Genomic DNA, 9,435 nt, shown 5'->3' on the forward strand with positions numbered 1-9,435 from the left:
CTTTCATTATTTTGTTTGTGTAATCTATTTTTTAATACCTATTAAGGTAAATTTTCTATAATTACACCTTAAAGATTGAATATACAAATGGAAAATGGACACATCATTTATGACACGAAAACTAATCAACCACCTCTACAGCAAGCAGCCTGGGAACCCAGCCCACAACCTCTACAGCAAACGATGATGAGGACTTGGTCAATGACTACCAGCTTCCCTAGTCTGTCCCCACTTCTAACTCAGAGCCAACCAGAAAAATCAAAATAAATATTCTCCCTAAATCAATCACATGAAATAACTCTCTTTTAGCTAACCTGCCTCCACCCATCATGCCTACAACCTCTAATCAGAGCATACCTAAAGCCTTCCCTTTCTTTCACTCTGAAGTTTTTCCCACTCTGCTGCTTGCCTTTGAGTCTCTTTCAAACACAAGAGATGTCTTGACTCTCTTTCTGTAGCAAGTACTAAATAAATAGCCTCTGTTCTCATTTTGCTTCTCTTCATTTACTTCCGCATGCCTTTTTCAAAATTTCCATAGCATCTCCTAATTCATCAGAGAATCATTTTTGAACCTGCTCTTATTTTTCTCTTAGGAATAAATATTAACCTTAAACACCAAAAAGTTCTTGGATGCTGTGTTTTTAGCTATGCAACTATAATTTTTCCCCAGGGATTAATCTTTAAGTCAAAAAGCCACCTGTGCCTGAGAGATCTGTTCAGAGATGTTATAATGAATAGTGTCTAAAGCTATACCAGAGGCTTGTTGTTCTTGTATTGGGTATACGTTATTGGACACGGATGCAGTCTCTATTATAATAATGTTATGTTTTCCATTTAAAATATAAAATTATAAGATCAAAGAGAAATTATCTAGTATAGCAAAACTGTGAAGGCCGAGAAAGGCCCAATACATACAATACTTATATCACTGACTACAATGTTTAGTAGTCTTCACTGACACCCTTAAAGAGTTGATCTTACTGAAGGCTGAGGATGAATGGAAATCTTCACAAACTAAAATATATCAAAGACTTGGGCTCAGACTAACAACCTTGGCCTTCACTGAAGGAGTTTCTTCTTCCTGGGAAGGAGATGACGTGCCTTAAGGGTAGGGTTGCTGTGAGGGGTGAGAATGAGGGAAGATGAACTTCCTGTCCTCACATAAGCACAGAAAGGAAGAAAGGACTCAGGTACCAAGGGTAAAAGCATTTTGAACTAAAGCCCAGGAGACAAACAAAAAACAAAAAACAAACCAAAACAAAACAAGAAAACAATCTGAACATCAATCAGGTTTTGTTTTGTATTTTTTAAAAATTCATCTGAACTGAACTATAAAAATAAACACAAATGATATGTATGATAGTTTTCAGAAGGTACTTTGAGCTAACTTCTTCAATCAATTTTTTTCTGACTTTAAAGCTTAGAATGAATCCTATATATAACTTGGAGTAAATAATGTGTATAATATGGTTCTGTCGGAACATACATTAAGTTAGCTTTTTTATTATTTATCAAAAAAAAAAAAAAACTCTTACTAGAACCAGATAAAAGTTATTGATTTCCTCTTTGACAAAGATGTTATAAATCCTGAGATTGTACTAAATTGTGTAGGTTACAAAGTACTCCTTTGAGGAGAATAACTATTTGTCTCCTTTGCAGAGCCTAATTTTTAGGGGGGAAAAAATCACTTAGGCAGCAGGAAGCAATGCTAGAGGCTACACAACCTAGCGAAATGATAGTTAATGTCAGATCCCATAGGGTTTAGGAAGGCAGAGGTGACTGGAAGATTCAGGGCAAAGCTCCAGAGAGAGAAGAGAGCCATGCAGAAAAAGAACGCCAGACACCTACACAGGAATCCCCCTGAGTGTTAGCTGAGTACCAATAGGGCATGAATCAGGTGAAACAGCCAGAGTCAGGCAAGAAAGTCTGGGAAGTTGTAACCTGAACAGTTACCTACTTGATAATTTAACCTCTAAAAAAAGAGTCTTATCTAGATTCTGAAATTCTCCTTGAATTGATATTCATGTCACTGTTATTCCTGAGAGGCTGGATAGAGCTCAGATTTTTAACTCTGACAATCAGGGAGGACCAATTCTCCTGGTTCCAGACTATTTCTCTACCCAGGGCATAATTTTAGTTCTACAAATGTGATTAGATTACACTCAGTACTAATGAAAAGACTTTAAGAATTGCAAAGTGCCACATAATTCCTAATTTCTAAAAGGAGTTTTAACATCATGTGGTCATTAAGATTTTATAATTCTTAAATTAGTTGAAAAGCGAACAAGCCGTGTCATGACCATGTTTTGTGTCTGCATGTCAATCAGTCAGACTGATGGATTCTGAAACATAACTAACCATTTACTTGATTTCCTCCTAATGAAGATATTTACTTTCTCATCTCATGTCATCCCTTCTAGTTTAATCAACCCACATTGCTGTGTGTCTGAGCTTCTTACTATTTTCTGCAAATCACTGTTTATATATAAATTATAAGTGTCCCCTCTAATGTACCTCTAAAATTTTAAAGGACATTATGCATAGAAATATTTGCATGGAGTTGCTTTAAAGGTAAAGAATTATTTTAAATTAAATTATTTGTTAATAACACTACCATTTATTGAGTGTATGCTAGGTGCCTGGCACAATTTACTTTGATTCTCATACCAGTCCTGTAAAGATAGCATTAGTATTCTAAAATACACTTTACAAATGAAATCGAGAGAAGAAAATTTACAAAAGCATTGACTATAGTCATTTTTGTAAGGTCATTTTAAAAGCCAAATACATACATTCATTGCATTTCGACTTCTAAGTACTTGAAATACTTATTTTGACAGAAAAATCCTTTCAGACTAAGAATTGATAACTGTTAATTCTGTGAGAAGATAGTAATTATCCTGAAGCTCATCAGATTTAAAAGTGGAGGCCTCAGCATGGTATTTCTTTTATCTGCTTTCTAAAAATTAACTCTAGGCTGCTTTTATCCCTTAGGAAACCTGCAGTACATGGGGCCCACTGTCACTCTCCTGGGATATTTTCCAGTAGGGTAAAGCAGCTTGAGTTAATTCTAATAAATTTCATATACTTAGAAAAAAAACGTTTTTCACAGATTTAGTGTGACCTCTACCCCAAGAGTAAGAAAATCAGTTGAAATTTATGCCAAAAAAATGTTTAATAACTTCGATGAGAAACATTTCTACCAAGAGCAGTCTAGTCTCTAACCTGGCACATTTTCTCATAAATATCAGCATATTGTCGAGAAAACTGTTAGGTAGCTAGTCAAACATGAGCTACAGCGGAACAAAGGAATAGGGACCCAGTCCATATACCATCCAAAGAACACCCTATTGGTAAAGAATTCCTCCTGCAGTCCCAGAGACAAAGAAAAGGAGGGTCATAGTCTTAGCTGGTCTAATCTGGCTACAGAAGCCTGTGCAGAAGATATACCCTAATCTGCCTACAATTTAAGCTTCTTTGTAATACTATGTTTATGCCTGGAAGTTCATGAATCTCATTATGAGAGATTGAATTCTGGGTAAGCACATGCGCACTAGGCAAAGGGTTATATAGTAGCCAAGTGTCAATCAAAATGACCTCACTTGCCAATCACCTAAGAATGCCTTTGTAACCATCTATCACCACCCCAAATATAGCGCAGACCAAAAACTCTCAAGGGTTACAGCTCTCCCTCTTCCCTGGCTGTAACACGTACCCTCCACCAGGGATATGTAACCTTGTTTCCACATGGTTAGCCAGTTTTAGGCTTGACCCATCTTCTACCTCATGATATGCTTTTAACAAATGAATATTTCTCATATTCACTGTATTGAAATTCATTTCTTCAGCATTGAAAAGGACCTAGAGGTGTGTGTTGCCAGAACTCCGATCACACCAATGTTAACAAAACTAATTTTGCAAACAACTTAGTACCATTTGCCTGTTGAAAATTCTAATATATTTGGAAAATTATTCCATGGGTTGTATTTTTAAATGTTGTATTTATGGGTGCTATAGATATTTATTTGTTTTTGTTTTGCCTTTTTATTCCTTAAGCTGTAGCATAACCTGTTTTCCTCAACATTGCAGAAAAATGAGCAGATTCAAAATAGGCCCAAATTAAAGTTACTGTATAATAATCGTGGCTTCAGATTTACACTAATTTAAAAGGTATTGAGCAATAACTATGTGGCAAACTCAATTCTACAGGGATTTTTTTTTTCATACTTCATCTAGGTTTTGGTTTTTGTTTTCTGACTACTCAAAAAATGGCAGACCTTTTTTTTTTTTAAGGTGAAAGTTATTATCTAAAGTACAATAAAATTTACATAAAACAAGTTTTCTAGATATTATGCTGGAATTTTTCATAATAGGATTTAAGCTCCTATTTAAAATACTTACATAAACTTATTGTACTAAAATGAGCACTGGACAATGATTATAATTCTCAGACACTTGGGCTTCAGGGTTCAGGCTGGTTTAGAAAAACCAGTAATTCTGCTCTCATGACATTGTCCAAATCCCAAGAAAATTCTTCTCCACATCACTTGATCTGAATCTTTAAAACAAAGGCAAAACAAATCCACAAAAGTTTAAAGATTGTGCTATTGCTGACACAGGTGTCAGAAACTAATTTGAAAGTGGAAAAGGGCTGAGTGGTAGAAACACTTAAAGAGAAAACACAAATTAACTAATTTATCAGATCCTTCCTCATAGAAAGCAAGAATGAAAGGATTTCTTGCATAAGTACTATATATTTCCACCTAATGCCAAGTGCCCATTTTCTTGCTTCTCATTTTATTCCAAATTGAGTTTCCAGAGACAGTCACAAATTAGGGCAATATATGCACACTTGCACACATCATCTGAAGAATTTTTGCAATATTAAACAATTTGTATTACTATTTAAGTTGAATAAATATAAGTCTAGAGGAACATGTGTGAATGTAATACCAATTCTTTATTTTTCAGACTAGATGAATATAAATGCAGATGAGCCTGCCAATTGTTCCACGTTCTTGTCAACAATTAGTATTGTAAGTCTTTTTTAATTTTAGCCATTTGGGTAATGACTTAGTTTTATTGGTAAAAGGAAAGGTATAAAAGCAAGAATTTTACCTTAAACCTAGAAACATTCTTTGTCCTATACATGGCAACCTATAGTTTAAATTTGTTACTAAGTGAAATAGTCTTAATGGTAGCTACAGCTCTGACCTTCATCAGAGCAATTCAAAGATAATGCATAATATTTTATGGATTTGCTCAAAGATGAAAAATCTTGAGTAAACATATATCAAATTTGACCTTACAAATTTCGGACTTATGATAGAAATGCCAACTTAAATGCTAATAAAGAAATTAGAATTAATTTACACACAGTAAAAGATGAATTAAGAATTAAGTGAAATAGATCTTCATGAATTTTCACATAAAATAAAATTAATTTTGAATTTGTAATATCCAGAGTTATTCGATATGAATGAATTGTTGTGTGCTGTTAACAATGTAGCAAAATCTATTAAAAAATCCAAACAGATCTAAATTTGGCAACTTCTCTTATAAGAAAACTAAAATATGTATTTTTTTTATTTAGAGAAAGTACTTTTTTAATTCAAAAGAAATTTTACATTAAATATGCTCAAGTTATAGCAGGTTAAATATAAAAAGAAAATTATTAAAATATACTGAAACAATGAAACAAAAATATTTTGCATAAACATGAAGGAAAAGATTTATATACAAATTATCTTGAAACTAATTTCTACAAAGAATGTATTTCTGGCATTATAGATCAGGGTATAGTCTTTAATTGAAGAAAGATTTTAACAAACTGAGCAATACTGAGTAATTCATTTGCCATATCCAACTTCCCATTCAGGTGAAAAACCACAATCCAAGTAAATAGAAACAAATCGTAGGTTGACCAGTGACTGATGAAGATTATTACTCAAAAAGAAAAAAATTGGTGCGGATTGGATCCATTCTCTCTCTCTCTCTTTCTGTTCATTAAAAATGTCAGTTGAGAATCAAGGAGAAGCCACAGGTGGGGTAAGCCCTTAAGCCAAAAAATCATAATGAAGGATCTCATGCAAGTGAAGGAGTCAGAATAAGGTAGTGAGAGAGGAGGAAGGAACAGAATCACAGAAATACATAGAGATAAAAAAAACCAGGTAGCCTCATGAAGGAAAATGGATGAGGAGCTGAGAGATCCGAAGGCTCTCTAGCTTCCTTTTCCAGAGAGATGTGGGTAAACATCTGTGAGAATTCTATGAGATTTCCCCATAAATAAATCTCGGTCCCACAATACTCAGTTCCACAGCACTTATCTCCTTGTAGCTGTTAGTTTACATTTCCTTCTCTTTAGTAAACAGCTCACAGCTCAAAGAGAACAGAATCCGAGTCTGATGTTTATTCATATCATCAAGGTCAAGTACATAGTTAATGTTCAAACATTGTCTAATAAATTAACAAAAACAGGTTTATTTTAAAAATCAAACCCCATTTTTCCCACTTTTTCAACTTTACCAACTGGAGTATAAGAACAGAATTAATATCATCACAAGTTCAGTCATACAAAAGGGAAAAAGAGAAGAAATTGGAGTTGGAGGGAGAATTGAATGGAAAGGAAAGGAATTTTACAGTCCTAGCTTAGGGCTGTAATTCTCAAACTTTAGTGTACATCAGAATCGCTTGAAGGCTTGTTAAAATACTTATTACTGGGCAACATACCCAAGTTTCTAAATCAGTAGATCAGAGGTGAAGCCAATAATATTTATTTCCAACAAGTTCCAGATACCGCTGATACTTCTGGCTAAGGACCTTATGTACAAAACCACAGGCTTAGGACAGTGGGCGATGAGGGGAGACTGAGGAAAATAGAGGACACCAGGAGATTTATAATTGGCTTCAGAGACTAAGAGGCATTAAGTTAGAAAAAACTGTCAGAAAAAAAATGATAAATAGGCTATCATTGTTAACTTAGAACTGATTGGTAAAGTTTAATTGGTATTACTTTTTTAAACAAGTAGAGTTAAAATGACCATATGTCTGGATTTGTCTGGGAGAGTCTTGATTTTCTCCTATAGCTCAGCATAATAATTAAGTGATTCCTTTCTCTCTCAAGAATGTGCCAATTGAAACACTAAATTATATGGCCACTTTACTAATAAGAATGAAATACAAAATGTATGGAAACTGTGAGAGGTGCTGTTTCTCAGTCTATCTGGGCAAGAGGATAAATGAGCTGATGAAAAGGAAAAAAAAGATCTTTATCTATTTAATGCCCTTTTTAAAAGATCTTTGAAAAATACTAAGTAGCAGACACTTCCCAAGACAGAGAGACAGTACTCTGAAAACCAAGCAGAGAAATAAATAAGTGCCAGACCTGGAATCAGAATGATTAATGACTAGGTTTTCCTTAGCCCAGGATAAATGTATGCTTTTTGGTAGCTAGGCAATTTCAGGACACACTTACACGGAGGCGAAAAATATTAATCCCCTAATATTCTAACTCAGGACAGCTGAGAGAATCTTGGAAAGAATTTGTTTTAGCATAGACATCCCAGGGAATTCAGATTCATGCCATCGATTGGCCATACTTTCAAAAACATTTCAAGGGCTGGTACATTCCTCTTCTTAGGCGTAATGACATTTTAACATGTTAATCCAAAAGAAAGAATAACTTTACAATAGAAGAATCCAGACATCAGCTGAGTGTACATGGATGCCACTCTTCCCCACCTAAAAAAGTCCTCAGTAGGTCAAAGATCTCAATTCCAGATCTCAATTCCATTCTTCTAGTACTACAGCTGGGGAGCAGGCTGGAAGGAAGAAAGTCACTGCAGGGGCAGGACTTGGGATTCGAGCATCTTAACTACCTCACTTTCTTCTTCAAATTAGAAGTTCCATAGTACAATCAGCAAATCATGGTGGCAGAACCTGTGAATTACTTCCATAAACCCCATCAAGTCCAAGGACATCAGGCATTGTCAGGAAATCCCAGAGTTGTCACCGGAGATATTATAGCACATTATAATCTGAAAGTACATTGGCTGCCATAATTCGAAATTACCTTTATTCAGTAGAATTTATATACTATTTAATAAAGTTGTCTTTGACTTAATTTTTTTCTCTCAGTAATATAATATTTGCATGACTCAATTTTGACATCCTAAGGTCTGCATAAAAGTGCATTTTCCATTGAATTTATGATATAGCTATGCAGAGTATACCATTGACATGTCACTTTCTTGGTCATGCATTGACATTATTATGTTATTTACTGTAAAACTGCATTGATGGCATCTTAGGAGCACTGTGACAGCATTTTAGTTTTCATCAAAGTGAGTACTAAAATCACATTTTGACAAAAACCTCTTGAAGAAAAAAACGCTATTGGCTTCAACATAATTATAGTTTTCAGAAAATAATTTAACTATATAACACTAGTTAGAAGCATATTCTGAATCAATGGCAGACAGAGGAACTGAATGTTCCTGAGAACTTCCTTAAAAATACAGGAAGAAAATTTGTCTGCTTCAAAAAGCAAGACAGAACCCAAAACCTCCTGCTTTTGTTTTCAAATACAAGGCAAAATTATTACGCATCCCTCTTCACAGATTTTCCAAGATGACTGTATCAGAAATGATAATCCATTTTATAACAGATATTTTGTAAGTATGCATTTAAAAATATGCATTTTAGTATAGAATTAGGCAGCATAGTCTAACCTCAAAGTTACTCATTTTTTTTTCTGCTTTTGTTTTCAAATACAAGGCAAAATTATTACGCATCCCTCTTCACAGATTTTCCAAGATGACTGTATCAGAAATGATAATCCATTTTATAACAGATATTTTGTAAGGTATGCATTTAAAAATATGCATTTTAGTATAGAATTAGGCAGCATAGTCTAACCTCAAAGTTACTCATTTTTTTTTTCTTAATTTTAGAGTAGTCCAGCAACCTGTTCAATCCCAGTGATTCATTTTGAACACATTTTTCAGACTTAAATTTTTAATATTTCCTCTTAGACTTATTTACCACTTATCTTCACACCACATGATGCTAAGTATTTTGGGCAGCAGAGAGGAAGAAGGTAAAATAATAATAACTAGTACCCATGGAGTGCCAGCTATGTAGGAAGCACTATACTAACCAAGCATAATGCATGCAAAATTTCATTTATTCATAACAAGAATCTTATGGAGAAATGCAATTATTATTCATGCTCTATGCTGAGGAAACTGAGCCTTGAAATGGAGAAACTTCTAAAGGCACATGGCTAGTAAGTAGTAGAGTTGGGATTTGAAAAAATCTGGTTCCAGTGCCCATGCTATCATTTCTTTTTGAAAGAAAAGAAAAAAAGTGGGGCCAAAAGCGTGTGTGTAGTTGAGAGTGATGGATGCAATGATGGAGGAAACCAGAGTGAAATTT

Source organism: Pteropus alecto, unplaced genomic scaffold, assembly GCF_000325575.1.
Source record: "Pteropus alecto unplaced genomic scaffold, ASM32557v1 scaffold22, whole genome shotgun sequence".
NCBI classification, from domain to species: Eukaryota; Metazoa; Chordata; class Mammalia; order Chiroptera; family Pteropodidae; genus Pteropus; species Pteropus alecto.